The following is an 11,363-nucleotide window of genomic DNA, read 5'->3' as shown; positions in this document are numbered from 1 at the left end:
ACTTTCCTTGCCCGCTGTTTCTGACCGGCCTCATCTCAACTCACACGTGCACGCACGCAGCCTCTGAACTGTGAACACGCACCCAGCCTCTGAACTGTGAACATGCACACGCACACGAGCACGCATGCAGACTCTGAACTGTGAACGTGCACACATACAGGCGCACGCATGCACGCGCGCACACGCACAATGTGAGAAACAATGTGAACAAGCCAGAGAAACACTGAACTAGCAAGAATACACTTGATTGAAAACGGTAAAGAAACAAAATAAAAAACAATTATTTGTCTTATTCTTTTGTATTTCTTTGAAGGAAAAATACTGTAAATACAATATTGAAGTCATTGAAGTCAAAGCTAAAAAGATCAAGTGAGTTTTCAGCCTGATACAGTATCATTCACTAAAAGCTGTTTTTCTCAAAACAAGGTCTAAAAAGGGGTCATTTTTGGCCGCTTTTTTTTTTTTGTCTGGCCTATAAATACAGAAGCGAACATCGTAGAAACATGGTTCTTGGACCGGGTGAAACTAGAGAATCTCCTCTTTCATTCGGTGTGTTGTGTGATTTTGTCACGATAAAACTGAATGCTGAGGCTGTCTTCGAAGTTGGTCAAAAACATGGCAAGAGCACAGTACAGACAGAAATAAGCCATGGCAACAGATGTGTTAAGTACAGTACTTAAGTAAATGTAGGCTACACGTTACTTTACGCCACGGGTTTACACCGCAGAAATGGCGGGCGATACCCTCTACAGGGTGTCTCTCAGGAAATCGGTCTATAGGAGAAAGGTTAGGGGATATTTCACTTGTACGGGACTATTTCGTGTTTTATACAGTGCAAGCATCTCATATATACAAAACACAAAAATGCATGTGCACACCTACAGTACATACTGTACAGCAGGTGAACTCTGAAAATGGGAGGTTTAATTTCTCCCCTCCCCGTGCATTGCTTGTTAATGCAAAAAAGGCCCCGGTCTGTGGTCTGAGAGAATTACACCAGCTAAACTGATAGGCATGCAGTTTAAATTAACACGGTCGATCAACGCAGTAATGGGCCACAATGAGACGCTATTCAGGCTGGAACTAAAGGATCTTTGATGTGGCATTCAGATAAAACAGAAATCTAATCTCAATTAAGAACAAGTCTCCTTCATTACAGTCATTAGTGCGTTCTCACAACCATCAGTTGAACCTCCCCCTCACTGCATGGAAGTTCTCTCTCTTTCTTTCCTGCCTGTATTTCTTCTTTTCCACTCATTCACATTATCTTATTTGGATAGACATGGCTCACAGTGGCATTTATTGGCACTGGCATACTGTAATGAGAGAATGGTGACAGCCCAACATGACATTGTTCCAATAGCTTGGGGAGTTATTTTCCACTGTCTTGTTGTCCCTGTTTCTTAACAAAACATCAACATCTGGATGGGTCCGTTGCCTCATTTGTCAAACATGAGCTGAACACATGTTTTACCTGAATTTACATTTTGTTTCACTCCAATATTCAGTCTGAAAGCCCTTCCATTTACAGTTGTTTCTGGGATGGGCGTTGCCAAAGAGGCAGTCTTCTGCAATTGGTTCACCGCCTGACCAATCACAACAGTAGCAAAGCAGATGACGTAGTTGTTATTGGTGTTATGTGGCTGGCTAACCTAACCTGTTGCTACTTGCTAACCAAAGAAACAGGCAGGAGTGCTACAAACTAGTAATCAAACACATCAAAACATGTCTGCTACTGATGTTTCATAGTGAGATCAATACGATCGCATGTTACCGTGGCGGGCGACGCAATGTTTAGGTTTGGGAATATATACACACACACACACACACACACACACACACACAAAATACTCCTGTGACACCACATATTTCATCCACAGAAAGAGTGGAAATCAAATTTGGTTTTATCCTAAGAAAAATTGGCACCCTCATGTGGCGATTCTCTCGGCACTGCAAACATTTCCATCAAACACAGAGTTGTTCCTTTACCTCCGTTTGATCAACACAAGTCAGGGGAAATCTCTGCTTTCTGTTTTATCTTGTCACACAAAAGCACGAAGATCTGCGAAGGTAGCATGGCTCAGTAATGCATTATGTATGCTCTCTGCCAGTGCTCAGCAGCGTGTGAAGATGCATGCTTGTGAATCAGCGATGTCAAGACGTTGGAGATGCCATCTGACACGTGTTCAGTACTTCAACAGCCAACACCTGCTGAGAGTTAATTACAATTCAAGCCCCCCCCCCCCCTCCCAGTGGTGTAAAACTAAGTACATTTACTCAAGTACTGTACTAGGCCCTAATTTTACTTTACTGGAGTATTTCCAATGTTCAGTACTTTTACTTCTACTCCACTACATATCGGAGTCAAATATTATACTTTTACTCCACTATAATTATTTGAAAACTTTAGTTATCAGTTACTAGATTGCGTCACGCTGCGATGCATTGTGAGCTTTTATTTAAGTACAAAATATGAGTACTTTTTCCACCAAACACACACACACACACACACACACACACACACACACACACACGCACGCACGCACGCACGCACGCACGCACGCACGCACACACACACACACACACACACACACACACACACACACACACACACACACTCACTCACTCACTCACTCACTCACTCACTCACTCTGCACTCACACAAACACAATCACGAGTCACACGACTTGGGTCAACTTCAGCTGACCCTTTTGCAGATGTCTCCTGGATGCATCAACAAAAATACTATTTAAAATTGGCTTCAGGTTGCGTTAGGAGACGAGTTAAAGTTTGTTAAGGAGAGAGAGAGAGAGAGAGAGAGAGAGAGAGAGAGAGAGAGAGAGAGAGAGAGTGAGAGTGAGAGTGAGAGTGTGAAGGATGAGAGAGAGAGTTCGACTGTTTGAGCTGTGTTACACAAATGTCAACATCGGCCGCTGTCTCGATCCAGTGAAAATCACATCTTCAAATATTTGCTGTGCCGGTAGATTTTTTTCTCGGTGTCAGTGCTCACGCAGTCGCTTCTACTCAGTGTCAGACTTAACAAGGCAGGCAAACTGCACTGAGCCAGCCGGCCTGTCAGGTGGAGCATTTCAACACCTCCTGGGGCAAAAAGTCAATCTGTGTTGACTGTTGACAAACCTTCATCACATACTGTAAAGTGCCAGCCTGACTGTACACCTGGTAGACCATGCAGAGGTACGGTAGGGACAGCATAAAGAAGAAGCAATCTAGTAGAAAGCAAGAAGGTCTATAGTAGCCCCACTAGTGGTGGGGCTCGCAGGATTCAGTGTCGGTTGTTCGGGTCAGTAAGTTGATATCTCGAAGACTACTGTCTACATTGCAAGTCCAACATTCTGTTGATGTATATTTACACAGTTTTACAAAAAAATCTCCTGTGACACCTCATATTTCATCCACAGAAAGAGAAATCAAATGTGGGTTTAAAAGTATTCCTAAGAAAGTGGAAAGATTGGCACCCTTTCCCTGGTGGCACTTTAATGGTTATAGCCTCCTCATGTGGCGATTCTCTCGGCACTGCAAACATTTCCATCAATCACAGAGTTGTTCCTCACACATAAGGTCTCAAAATATAATGTATATAGACAGACATGAATCTTGATGTGCACATTAATGCTCTCTGGAGGATGAGCCCTAACCATAATGGGCTTTCACCTCAGGCCTTAATGTCAACTTTGCAGACATACTGCAGGATGAATCGTACTGATTTTGACCACGTGGCCTTTCCTCTAGCGCCACCCTTAGGCCGCAATATCACTTGGACGCATGCTCCCTGAATTATGAACCCCAACCAATTTGGTCACCCCATGACCTTTCTTCTTATGCCATCATCAGGACAAGATTTATGCTTCCTTTCTGGTTTAAAGCTATACTATGTAAGTTGCTCAACTACTGGTCAGTAGCGGTATTGCTTTTTTCGGCAGTTTTTCGCCCGGGGTCGCCGCGGACCACCGGAGCGGGGCCGTAAAACCACCGCGACCGCCTGCAGCTCGCCGATACACATCTGTAGAGGGCTCTCATGTTCCTACGCGACCAGGCGTTGGGGAGTAACAGCTAGACTCCTACACCAGCGTAAACATTGCTGTTGAAGCAAGCTACTTCCTGAAGAGACGGCAAGACGCGCTGTGATTGGCCGGTAGTGTATGATCCGTGCTGTGATTGGCCGGTAGTGTATGATCTGGAGACAACGTATACAGATGACGTAATTTTGACGCGAAATGCAGACCCTGTCACGGCTCACTGGCTCAGTAAAAAACATATAAAGAAAAGGCTTTCAGGGATGAAATTAACGGAATGGGTGTTCTAAAACTTTAGCGATTTAATAGTTAGGACAATTTAAAGATTAGTTTTATTGGAAAAGTTACATAGTATAGCTTTAATGGCACCTTATATCTTTTTGAGCGGTGCTAACCGCTCCAACATCTGGCTTTGTATGTGTGTATGTCCGTCCGTATGTCCTTCCGCATGGGGGAAAGCTGGCCATTGACCAAGCTTCGCCGGACGTTTAATGAAATGAACTCATAAAAGGCACCGCTCACTTCACACTGGTGTGATTTTTCTTTATGGTACTTTCTTTTATTTCTCACTTTAAAGCTTCCAGGGTTGTTTACAAATACAGTATGTGTTTTGGAAAGACACGCGCACGCATGCGCACGCGCACGCACGCACGCGCGCATGCACGCACGCACGCGCACACACACACACACACACACACACACACACACACACACACACACACACACACACACACACACACACACACACGCACAGGCAAAAAAACTAAAAAACTAAATAAACTAAACAAAAACAGTGTTTTTAGCCCTATTAGTGAGAGCGCAGAGTTCTACAGATAGCAGTGCCAGTTCAAACCACTTTGATCTGATTGTGTGTAAGGAGCAACATGGCCTCTAGGGGCTGCTTGGCCCATCTGGCCTGCTTTTAGACACTTTTGATGCCAATACTTTTGCACTTTTACTCAAGTACATTTTGAATTCCGAACTTTTTGTAACAGACTATTTCTATATTGCAGTATTGATACTTTTACTTTAGTAAAAAAATAATTGAGTATACTTTTCCCATTTTCCCACCACTGTATACAACAGATTATGAAAATCCATCCCTCTTGCTGCTGGATGTTAGATGATGCCAACCTGCTGTTCAATGGCCTCAGGATACAGCAGGATGCAGTATTGTCATATGACCCCAAACCTCTCCATGTTGCGATGATGGATACTGTTCCTTAGGGGTTTTCACACTTTTTTTGTGCTATGGTCCCCCAAAATGACTTTCACTTGGCCACAGAACCCCATATCAAATGATTCTGTGCCATAGGGACATGAAAATTTGTATTGGCTTGAATTGTCTCAATGTCATAGCCCAGTGGTTCTTAAACTTGGGGTCGGGACCCCAAGGGGGGTCCCCAACTTATTTTGTGGGGTCCCCAGATGATTAGCTTAATTTATTTTTTCTCACTCAACAGTAAACAAACCAGCATAAAGTTTAAGTTCACATTTCTAAAGTGACAATTTACGGTAAGTACTTTTTAATACCTCTAAAATGACAAATTAAACATTGGCCAAATTGTCAAATATTAGAGGCAGAAATTTTGAACCGTGTTATACAAAATGTAACTCTTAGTGCTTGTAGGGTCGGGGGGGTCCCCAGTTAAAATATGATTATTTTGGGGGTCACAGCCTGAAAAGTTTGAGAACCACTGGCCTTATTGTACAGTACATGTTGTATCCCTACTACTAATTGACGCAGAGACCCATGGGGTCCCGAGACAGCATGTGGAAGGTCTCACAGCACGCGGTTGGTTCTACAGACCCCACACGTATAGCTCAGATGTTTGCCTATGTTCTCAGCTGCTTCCCCTGGCTGCCGTTACTGTACTTGCACGATGTACAGTTGTAAGAAAAAAATGTGTTTTGTAGAACCGCCGATCCAACCAATATCTTACAATAAATCCGAGAAGTCTCTGCGTGTATGTATGGGCGGACCCGGCGAATCTCTCCGGAGTCTCCGGCCAATAGCATGTGTTCTCCTCCCTCTGCTCAGCGCAGAGAACGCTGCTGCGTCATGACGTCAACAAATTCGGTGCGACGCCTCCACTCTGATTGGTTAGGGAAATTCTACACTTCCTACAGCAGTGATTTTAACGCGATCGCCCAGGCTTTATTTTTCTACCCATCACCAAATAAAGGCTGGGTTTCCGAGGCAACATTGTGGATAATGATGAGGGCATTACTGACAACACTGTTTATAACGAACTCCTTTAATTATCCAAAGACAATCATTCAAACAGCCTTTTTTTACATTAAAAATGTTACACTGCTGTTACTACTACTGCTAAAGAGACACTTCACAGACTATCATTTTAATGTTCACACACTTTGCATTTGCTCCTATTATCTGGATGCATACTGACAAATGACCTTCATTCTTCAACAGATCTTTGCCATTCCCCCCTGAAACAACATACAAATGCTCCTAATTACTGCTTCACTGTTAATGTTCATACTACTAACTGACATACAGTCATTCTGGTTATCATTTCATTTTAGTAATATTTCCTTTCTTATTTGTATATATGTTGCAACAAACAAACAAACACTGTCCTATATTACAACATGACAATAAACCATGATGTCTAACAACAAATCCTAACTCATTTCCATCAACAACTACCCATACTGTATGCATTTATATCCAACTGTCCACTCATTGTTCAAACCAACACTTTCCTTACTTACTCACTACATGTTCACAACTACGCAGTACAACGTAACTGTTCCGGCTGCGATGTGATGGCCGAACTTCTAGTTATAATAATCACACATGTTTTGGTTTGTTTGTAAAGTAATAATTTTAAGTGATTTGAAATTGAAAGTGCTCTGACAACATGGGCCCATGTCTTTACTTTAAAACAGTTCAATATGTGTCCTGTTATAAAACATAAACGCGGGTATTTTTTTGTAGCTAATTTTTGACAATGATGGATTACGTTGAAAAGAAATGGGAGGCACATCCTTTAATAAGGGATGACTGTTTGAAGGGCTTAGAGATATCATAGCCCTGTTTTGAAGCTGTTACTGGAACTAAAGCAGAGGAAGGTCACCTCATGTTGGTGAGTGCTGGCAGAGAGAAAAGGGCTGTTGTTGCTTTCTATCCTTGACTCACATTAACAGCAATCTTAATGGAGCACTCCGTCTGGAAGCAAGCAGCCCTCACAGTGACCATGGACTTCTTCCATAATAGGAATTCACCTACAGTATGTTGTCCTGGTCTGTCACGCTCCCCAACCCCCCCACCCCCCACCCCACACCCCATACCGGTACATGTGAACCCAATGCTCTTGCTCGCCTTTTCTCCGTGTTCATTTTCACTAATGTGGCGACAGACAACGGTTCGTTCCTACCTACTAATTAAGCCTTTGATCCTGTGTCCCCATGTTCTGAATGGGTTTCCGCTCCGCTTTGAAGGCAGACATGAAAAGGGCCCTTTTCAACCGGCCCGAGAAAGGGAGCTGGGAGTGCGCAGAACTGAAGTAGAAAATGGAGCAGGGGCTCTCTTTCAGGGATTACATGTATTAATGACTCCGGCGACCAGCCAGGGTCATTTGCGTGGGTCGTGTGTCAGGGGGTTGTGCCTTCTAGCATGATGTGAACATGATGACCCTCGTGTAACGTAGAGGCTCTTGGACTGGCTATGTGCTGTCCTTTAGCTCGTCTGCCTCCCTCTCTTGGCTCCCGTCACCAAGACAACGCCACGGCAATGTTCTAGCAGGTACCTGTGATTAATATGTTATGGGGTACTCAGGGGGGCAGTGTTGGGACTGGGTGGGATTAATCACCTCTTGAGATCAATATAGAACCGGATGAATAATAGATGGGTGAATATCTAACGTCTAGCGTAATGGTCAGATATACCGCTTGAAGTCAATTGTGTGTGTCGTAATGCAGAATCATGGATCACCCACAAGCTTGTGCACTTGCAGCACTAAAAGAATGGGAGGCAGGGAAGTGTGGTTTTGAAAATCTAAAGGTCAGATCAGCTACAGTATATGTTTTGTGCTGAAATGAAAGCATTTAAGTGTAGCAAATGTAATTGCAGTGTGCTGTGAACTACCCTGTTGCAGAAAAGCTGAGGTCAACTGATGTCTCAGGAGATTAACCATGTCAAATTGCATAATTAGTTTTTACTTCACTGAGTTGGCCACATCTGTCTGTCAGTCCAACACTTGGGTCCCAAACAAAATCATCTAATAGGCTACTGCTACTACTACTACTACTACTACTACTAGCCTCAGGGCGACATGCGCGCCAATTCTTGGCTATCTGGCCAGTGATGTATATCGGACCAGTTACCCAATCTCAACAGTATCTGTTAAGATTGACAGAACATGCCCATATATGGGCATTACCAAAGATGGGTATTCCCAGATATACCCTTAATATTGCCCATATTTGTGCATGTTCTGACATCACATTGTCGAGTCTGTCGACTATATATGGGCATACAATATATGGGCATAAAAGGGACATGAAGCCAGAGCGTGACATCAGAGCATGATGTCAGAGTGATGTCACAGTGACAAGGGAACCAATATACTGTAAAAATGTGTACTGACTAACTGAATGACTGACACAGACAGACGGAGACAAGCTACGACATTTCTCATGGTATACTGCGACCTTCGGTCGCAACTACTACTACTACTACTACTACTACTACTACTACTACTACTACTACTATTGCTGTTTGTTGTGGGTCCGCATCAATATGCCGACGGGCCGGTATGCCGACACTAAAACTAACCCTAACCCTAAACCTAACCTCAGTAACCGTGACGAGTAACTAACCTGCTGACGCTACTCGGAACAACGGACTGGTGGAACAATGAGTGGACCCCGTTTGCTGTGCACCTACAGTACATGGTCCCCAAATTATGAACCCTATTCATGTTGCCGATCCCATGGAATTTCCTAGTGCTAAAGTTCCCATTTGCACACAAAATATAGGCTGTAAGGAGCTCACATCCTCTAGTGAATGCTATTTTTAGTACGGTAAACTACACTATGGTCTTAATAAATTAAGAAACGAACACTGTCTCTACGATGATATTTTTTATGAGATGCCATGGAAACCGATATCTTTCGTGTGCCTCCGTTTTGTCTTCTGACTCTGTAGACGAATATCTTTTGTCTTTTGATCCTTTCACCAGTTTCATCCCGTTTCTGAAATCTGTTAGTTTAGAATAAGTCAGAATGTCTATTTTTACAGGAAAAGGTCGGGTAAGCCTCAGAAGGTACTGAAAGGAAGTCTGTGGTTGGTCCCAATAATGGTCCATGGTTCGTCTAAGCAGGTCTGTGATTGGTCAATTTGTATGTCCGTCAAACATTCTTCTTTTGTCTCAGAAGGCGATCCTTAACAGTTATTCAGATCTCCTGTAGAGATAGGGTGAGAAGTTCAATCACCCGAGAGAGACTTGGAGTAGAACCGCTGCTCCTTCACTTGGAAAGGAGTCAGCTTAGGTGGTTCGGGCATCTAGTAAGAATGCCCCCCGAGCGCCTTCCTAGGAAGGTCCTCGATGCACGTCCCACTGGGAGGAGACCCTGTGGCAGACCTAAGACCAGATGGAAGGATTATATCTCCAAACTGGCCTGGGAACGCCTCGGTATACTCCCTGAGGGAGTGGAGGAAGTTGCTCAGGATAAGGAAATCTGGAAGTCTCAGTCGGAACTGTTACCTCCGCGACCCGATTTCGGATAAGCGGTTGAAGATGGATGGATGGATGGATGGATCATCTGGCTACTGAGACTAGATTTTGCTACAGCAATGAGCACAGGCACGTGCACACATAAAATGGGGCTTGTGCCCCTGCCCTCTTTTTACCATGGTGAAAGAAATGCAAATGTCCTCTTTCCATGCCATACCTGAAGGCAGCATTGAAGAGAATTGCCTTGTCCAAACTCTCCTGAACTTGAATGCAGCATCTTTCGTGTGCCTCCGTTTTGTCTTCTGACTCTGTAGACGAATATCTTTTGTCTTTTGATCCTTTCACCAGTTTCATCCTGTTTCTGAAATCTGTTAGTTTAGAATAAGTCAGAATGTCTATTTTTACAGGAAAAGGTCGGGTAAGCCTCAGAAGGTACTGAAAGGAAGTCTGTGGTTGGTCCCAATAATGGTCCATGGTTCGTCTAAGCAGGTCTGTGATTGGTCAGTTTGTATGTCCGTCAAACATTCTTCTTTTGTCTCAGAAGGCGATCCTTAACAGTTATTCAATAGCTGTGAGCGAGATGTTATATATCTATCAGATCTCCCGTAGAGATAGGGTGAGAAGTTCAATCACCCGATAGAGACTTGGAGTAGAACCGCTGCTCCTTCACTTGGAAAGGAGTCAGCTTAGGTGGTTCGGGCATCTAGTAAGAATGCCCCCCGAGCGCCTTCCTAGGAAGGTCCTCGATGCACGTCCCACTGGGAGGAGACCCTGTGGCAGACCTAAGACCAGATGGAAGGATTATATCTCCAAACTGGCCTGGGAACGCCTCGGTATACTCCCTGAGGGAGTGGATGAAGTTGCTCAGGATAAGGAAATCTGGAAGTCTCAGTCGGAACCCGATTTCGGATAAGCGGTTGAAGATGGATGGATGGATGGATGGATCGTCTGGCTACTGAGACTAGATTTTGCTACAGCAATGAGCACAGGCACGTGCACACATCAAATGGGGCTTGTGCCCCTGCCCTCTTTTTACCATGGTGAAAGAAATGCAAATGTCCTCTTTCCATGCCATACCTGAAGGCAGCATTGAAGAGAATTGTCTTGTCCAAACTCTCCTGAACTTGAATGCAGCATCTTATGTTGAAAGAATTGCCCTTTTTCTGTAGAAATCCATACACCACATCTCTTGTATTGACTTGATTATGCTTAGTTCAGTGTGGTATAATGCACCGAAAATAGCAGACCTTCGAGGTCAGCTATTTTCGATATTTCCACCAAATGCCCTTTTAGAAATTTCAGCCCCTGCCTCTCTAACATTCTCTGCACGTCCCTGCTACAGCGTCGATCACAGATGGCAGAAAATAAGTGTTTAGCAGCATACTGTAAATATCTAAACATGATGTGAAGTCAGCAGATATGACATGACATTTGGTAAGATGATCCCATATGTCACACTTATCTCCTTCATAAAGAAAACTGATGTGCAATATTTCATCCATAACGCATTAAAAAGTTCATTGTAGGCCTAATAGCTCCCATCCTTCTTAATATTTATCTGATATGACAGTGATGATGGGAAAACCCCAAAACACCCAGATGGATCACAATGAAAGTAATGCCTTCC

The sequence above is a fragment of the Nannobrachium achirus genome (assembly GCF_963921795.1).
Source record: "Nannobrachium achirus genome assembly, chromosome: 6".
Lineage (NCBI taxonomy): Eukaryota > Metazoa > Chordata > Actinopteri > Myctophiformes > Myctophidae > Nannobrachium > Nannobrachium achirus.
Note: the sequence above shows the minus strand (reverse complement) of the source record.